The sequence below is a fragment of the Chionomys nivalis genome, chromosome 4 (assembly GCF_950005125.1).
Source record: "Chionomys nivalis chromosome 4, mChiNiv1.1, whole genome shotgun sequence".
Classification (NCBI taxonomy): Eukaryota; Metazoa; Chordata; class Mammalia; order Rodentia; family Cricetidae; genus Chionomys; species Chionomys nivalis.
The window spans coordinates 115,829,888-115,835,910 of NC_080089.1; positions in this window are offsets into that span (position 1 = coordinate 115,829,888).

Here is a 6,023-nt window from a genome sequence, read left to right on the forward strand (position 1 = left end):
TGTGCCTGTCACCAAGGCTGATGGGCTGAGCCCACTCCCCCAGACACATATGCTGGAAGGAAAGAACCAACTCTAGTAAGTCCACACCATGCTGTGGAACCTGGGTGGAGGGCGTGATAAAATGTTGTTAAAGAGTAACAAGGAAATGTCTACAAATGGGGTCAGAAACCTCTTTAGCTCTTCACAAGAGCCCAAACCTCAGGTCCCATGTTTCAGAGACAACTATTCCTACAAAGACTCACATGAAAGTGGGGCTAGGGAGGTGGCTCAGCGGTTAGGGGCTCTGACTGCTCTCTTCAATGGACCTGAGTTCAATTCCCAACACCCACACGTTAACGATCATAACGATCCATATATCTAGTTGCAAGGGATCTAGTGCCCTCTTCTGGTCCCTGTGGGCACTTCAAGCATGTGGCGCACAGACATATGTGCAGACCACACACCCATACATATAAAACAAGACTTTTAAAAGTTAAAATATTTTAAAGTAGGAAATATATCCATTCCAACACAGCAATTGATGCCAACACTGGAATATCAATACAATGAAGCAGGGCAGCAGTTGCTCCAGAGGTTAGCAGTACACGAGCAATTGGCCCAAGAGACGTTGCAATGGGTGAAATGCTCCATACCCTGTCTCGAAAAACCAAAAAAAAAAAAAAAAAAAAAAAAAAAAGAATTCAAAACTATTAGTTTTTTTAGAGATCACTGAATTGCAAGAAAATAGTGGGACAAACTAAGAAAAACAAAATAGGATACGAGCGAGAAATTCAATAAAAAGATATTTTTTTAAATAGCAAAGCAAGTCTTGGGAATGAAATGCTCATTGAGCCAGTAAAAATATCTGAGCAAAAAAGCCCCACTCCCTCTGGGACCAGCTCAAACAGAAGAGAGCCTCGGGACTTGAGCACAAGTGAGGAGCTTGAACAGTAGATAGTGGCAAAGAAAAAAACCTAAGAAATTATGAACGGAACATGCAAGAACTCTAGAGGGTAGAGGCAAGAAGACCAGAAGTTTAACATCATTTTTGGCTACACAGTGAGTTTGAGGCCAACCTGGGTTACATGACATTCAGTCTCAAAAATCAAAGACCAAATTTACATATTATTGAGCAAAGACACAGAAAAGTGTTTAGGGAAATGGTGTCAAAAAAAAAAAAACCCTCCCAAGTCTTGGAAAAGATATGGACATAAGTATATAGGAGGCATCATGACCAGATAAGTTTTCCTCCACCATAGTACAGCTACACACAAAAAAGAACAGAGGGAGAAATGGGGCCCTTCTGAAAAGGACTCCAGTATCTCCGAAAATAATGTCAAGAAGTGAGAACTGGGATTATATCATACTGAAAAGTGTCTTATAATGGTGGAAAAATAAACAGAGTGAACAGACAGCCTACAATATGGGAGTAAAATCCTCCCTGGCCATTCGTCCAGCATAGGATTAATGTGCATCATTTATAAAGAAATATACCAAGTGGACAAATAAGCCAATTGAGACCTGAGCAAAGAGTTACAGACTACTCTCTAAAGAGGAAAGGTTCACTGTCTTTAACCACCAAGGAAGTGCCAATCAAAGACACACTGAGGTTCCATCTAAGGCCGGAGCTTATACCTCATTGGTGGAGTGTACACCTAGCACGTGGGCGGCCCTGAGTTTAATCCCCAGTAGGATAGGTAGATGATAGATAGATAGATAGATAGATAGATAGATAGATAGATAGATAGATAGATAGATGATAGACAGACAGACAGATAGATAGACAGACAGATAGATGATAGATAGATGATAGATAGATAGATAGATAGATAGATAGATAGATAGATAGATAGAAGATAGACAGACAGATAGATGATAGATAGATAGATAGATAGATAGATAGATAGATAGATAGATAGATAGATGATAGATAGATAGATAGATAGAAGATAGACAGACAGACAGACAGACAGATAGATAGATAGATCTTATCTCACCCCAATTAGATTGCCTATAATTAAAACAAACAAACTAACTAAGGCCGTTGAAGAGGCAGAGGAGCAAACTGTACACACTGCTGGTGGGAACAGAAATTGTTAAATCGCTATGGAAATCCATGTGGAAGTTCCGATGAAAACAGAAGTACCGTGTAGACCAGATACAACACTCCTAAATTTACACCCTGATAACTCAGACAGCACCCAGCAGGGATAGCTGCACACCCACAGCTTTTGGGGACACTCACGATATCCAGCTTTTGGACTCTCCCTCAAAGTTCGGCAATGAACGAGCATCTCTTTAAATGAAATATATGTGTGCTGTTCAACAATAAATAAAAATGAAAATATGGTGCCTGCAGCAAGACTGATTGGACAGGAGACTGCCACGTTCATTGAGACAAGCCAGACTCAGACAAATATTACACTTTCTTTCTCTCACGTGTGGAACCTGGATGGGGGACAAAGTCCTACGGGATGAGTACTGAGGAAGAGGATGAGTGGAGAGCAAGGGAGAGATGACTGAGATCAAAAGTTATTATGTGCGCATGTGAAAATACAGGGACGCCCGCTGTTCTGTGCAGTCAACGTACACTAGTAAACTATTAAACAATAAGTAAGCAGCAATCACAAGTAAGAAAACTGGAAGGGTCAGAGAAGGCGGAGAAGTAACCGTTAGCAAACTCCATCCTTGTCTTACTAACAGACAACTCAGTAACTGTTACTTAAGCTTTGATAAATGAAGAACCTGGGAGTTCAAACATCCATGGCTGAGAGCAAACATGGGTAACACAGAAGCTGTGCATAGGGACAAAGGTGGGATCTGAAGTGCTGGAAGCCACTCCCCTAGGAGGAGAGAGGATGGTGTCCTAGAGAGCCAGAGTCACAGCATGAAGACACTCATGCCTACACACGGCCTTTGGGGTGCATTTATAAAGTTTATCAAAGTGACATGACCACCGTTTGGTACACCACCTTCATCCCGTCAGCCCTGCTCAGTGCCCTGAAGGGACCCATGTTTCGCTCACGGTTGGGGTCCTTTGTCCTCTGGTTGTGTCTAGACAGTGACTAGCACAGGAGGGTCAGGAATATCCTCTTCCCTCCTTCCTGGCGCTGGCTGCCAGCCACACTGGAAGGTTTCCATCTCTCCAGTCAGTCCTACCGGCCTTTCCTTACCCCTTCTGATATGGGGTGTTGTAGTCCCCCACCCTCACCAGAGGAAGAACTCCATCATTGCCTGTTTCCGTGACTGGGACCTCCCTGCACCTTTTTACAAAGTCCCTTCACTAAAACATTCTCCAAATGCCCAATTTGAAAGTGCCATTTGTTTCCTGCTGTAGCTGGTGAAGCCATCCATTCAATAGCATTTGGAGAGCATAGAAAGGAAATGATCTCCCACAAGCCACAGCCACCAAACACATGCAGGGTCAATGTGTTGGCCTGTTTCCCGTCAGTCTCCTTTGCAGGCTCATGTTCTACATGGCTGTCATTGTCACTTGCTCGCCGTTATTTGTGGTCATCTTCTCACTGAGCCCTGGATCATAAATACTTTAACAGCCGTAGCTACCACTTAACGGTGCTTATTCGGTTCCCGGTAAAACTGTGGGTGTGCAAATCCCATTTCATTCTCGAAACAATCTGAGAGAGGGGCTCTCAGCTAGGGCCTTTCATTTTCTCTCTGACTGGTCAGACCTTCACCCCAGCCAGTAGGAGAAGTGACTAAGAAATCACGAAAGGTTTGCAACTGCCCACCAAGAACATCTCGGATGGGATCCATCAAAGGTCGACCTGACACATCGTGGATTATTTCTGAAAATCTACAAGGTAGGAAGCATTACAACATGGCAATTTGACAGCAGTAGGCACCGGGGTTTAGAGAAGCCAAGAACCTTGCCTATGGTCCTGTAAGCAAGTTCTTGAGAACCTCAAGCCCAGCCAATCACTTGTCAGGTCTCAAACTGTCAGCTGCCCTGTAATTCCACCTAGTTATTCACCCCAAGGAAGTCAGGAGGAGGATCAGGAAGAGAAAGTCATACCGCCTCCCACGGGACTGAGCAAGGCCTACAGCTCCTTCACTGTGTGTGACATGCCTCCCAGGACCTTCCTGTTTCCATGTTTGTCTCAGGCATCCCACTGCCCCCCACAGGACATGCTCATCCATGCGCCAGGGAGGTAGGCTAACAGTCAGTATGTTCCATGGTGCCTTCTTGTCCATGCTGGGTGACGGGGCTGACCAAGTTCTCAGCTTTGGGGACCCCTAAGCCATGTTTATCGATGTGGATTACAGCAAAAAGGATGCCATCCCCATTAATAGATTCCATAAGAAGGCCAGGAAGTGAGTGTAAGCAGAGGCTCATCAAAGGCCCCCGTAGAACGTCAACTACAAGATTAGCTCTTCAACCAAGACACCACTCAATAATTTCTGGTTAAGAGTCCATAGGGGACCCAGAAAATATCTGGGAGAATTGTACCAGAGTCTCTTAAATGTGAGACAAGATTTATGCAAGCCTCTAGAAAACCCCAAATGCTGGCATCAAGTCCCCAGAGTGGTGAGTGTCCATCAGAGCAGGGCAGCCAGCCTCTCCTGTCTCCTTCTCCCAGGCTCTCTGAGAAGCACCTGGTGGGTTCTGTCACCTGACCATGTATCTCCTGTCTGGTCTCACCTCTGGTTTCAGTGGGGTATGGTCACAAAGGGACTTGATCTCTAACCTGCCACACACAAACGAAGCTCTGATGACAAGACCCAGCCCAAAAGGACAGAGGATCAGGGTAGCCCCAGCCCACGGCTTACCTGTCCTTCTGTGAGGAGGCTCACGGCAGAGTCCGGCTCCAGAGACTCTCACTCTTGGCAGTGGGCTGGAGCTCTGGGAGGGGCAGCTGGGAAGCTGGGTGGAGCGTGAGGAGGACAGCAATTGGGAAGAGAGCCAAAGTGATTCTAAAGAGTCGAGAAGGAAGCCCTGCAACCAGAGAAGTGACTGAGAGGGTACTTACATCTTGCCTTTAATCAGTGCTTAATCTAACTCTGCAGAGAGCATCATTAATAAAGAAACAGGTTGGTTTTTCTCTTTAGCCTCATCCAAGAGTGTGAGAGAAGACAGAAAATTCTCTCTGAAAAACCATTCTCTGCTCAGCCTTGGGCTTCACCTGTGGGCCACCTGAGCCTTTGTGGGCCACCTGAGCCTGGCTGTTGAAACGTATATTTCATGTTGTCCCTTGCAAGGGGCCCAGTCAGCCTTCCGCCCTCTTTCTTTTTCTTGTGCATTTATACCATCACCTAGACCTTGGAGAATTATATACTCTGCTTATGTGGAAGCCACAGGGAAGCCAAGATGATAACCTTGGCTACCAAACCAGTTCTGCAGGGGTCCTGTCACCAAGCCCCGAGACTTCCAAGTAAGCTGCCGGGCTGTGTGGTTGTTGCTCTTATTGTTTATTTTTCATTTTTTTTAGTTTCTGGAGAATGAGATTCATGCAGCTCTCAGACCCCCTCAGAGAAGGCTCTTTGTGCCCAGGATGGAGATTAATGCAGAGGTTCCCAGTTGGTCAGAGTGCAGAGATTAAGTGTCAGGGACTATGAATCCGCAAAGGGGGAGTCTATGTCACACCCCCAACCCCAGGACTCAGCGACATCAAAGAAGAGGACGTGGAAAGGTTGTAAGAGCCGGAGGCCAGGGAGGCTCCCAGGAAACAGGACAGACAACTGATGGGCTCAGAGCAGCTGTCCAATCCTCGTTCCAGGGTGGAGGTGGGAGGGGCTCAGAGATAGGGACAGTTGTTGGCTGCTGGGAAAGAGAGGGTTTTCTTTAAGGGTGCGGTCCTTGATGGATCAACCACGCTCCAGTGAATGGTCACACACCCACGAGCATATAGGCCCAACAAACTGCACTTAGAGTATGAAATTTAAAAGAAAAAATCAGGTGGATCTCTAAGTTCAAGGCCAGCCTGGTCTACAGGGCAAGTTCCAGGACAGCCAAGACAGCACGAAGAAAGTCTATCTTGAAAAACAACAACAATAACAAAAAAAATTTAATTAAAAAATGAGGATAT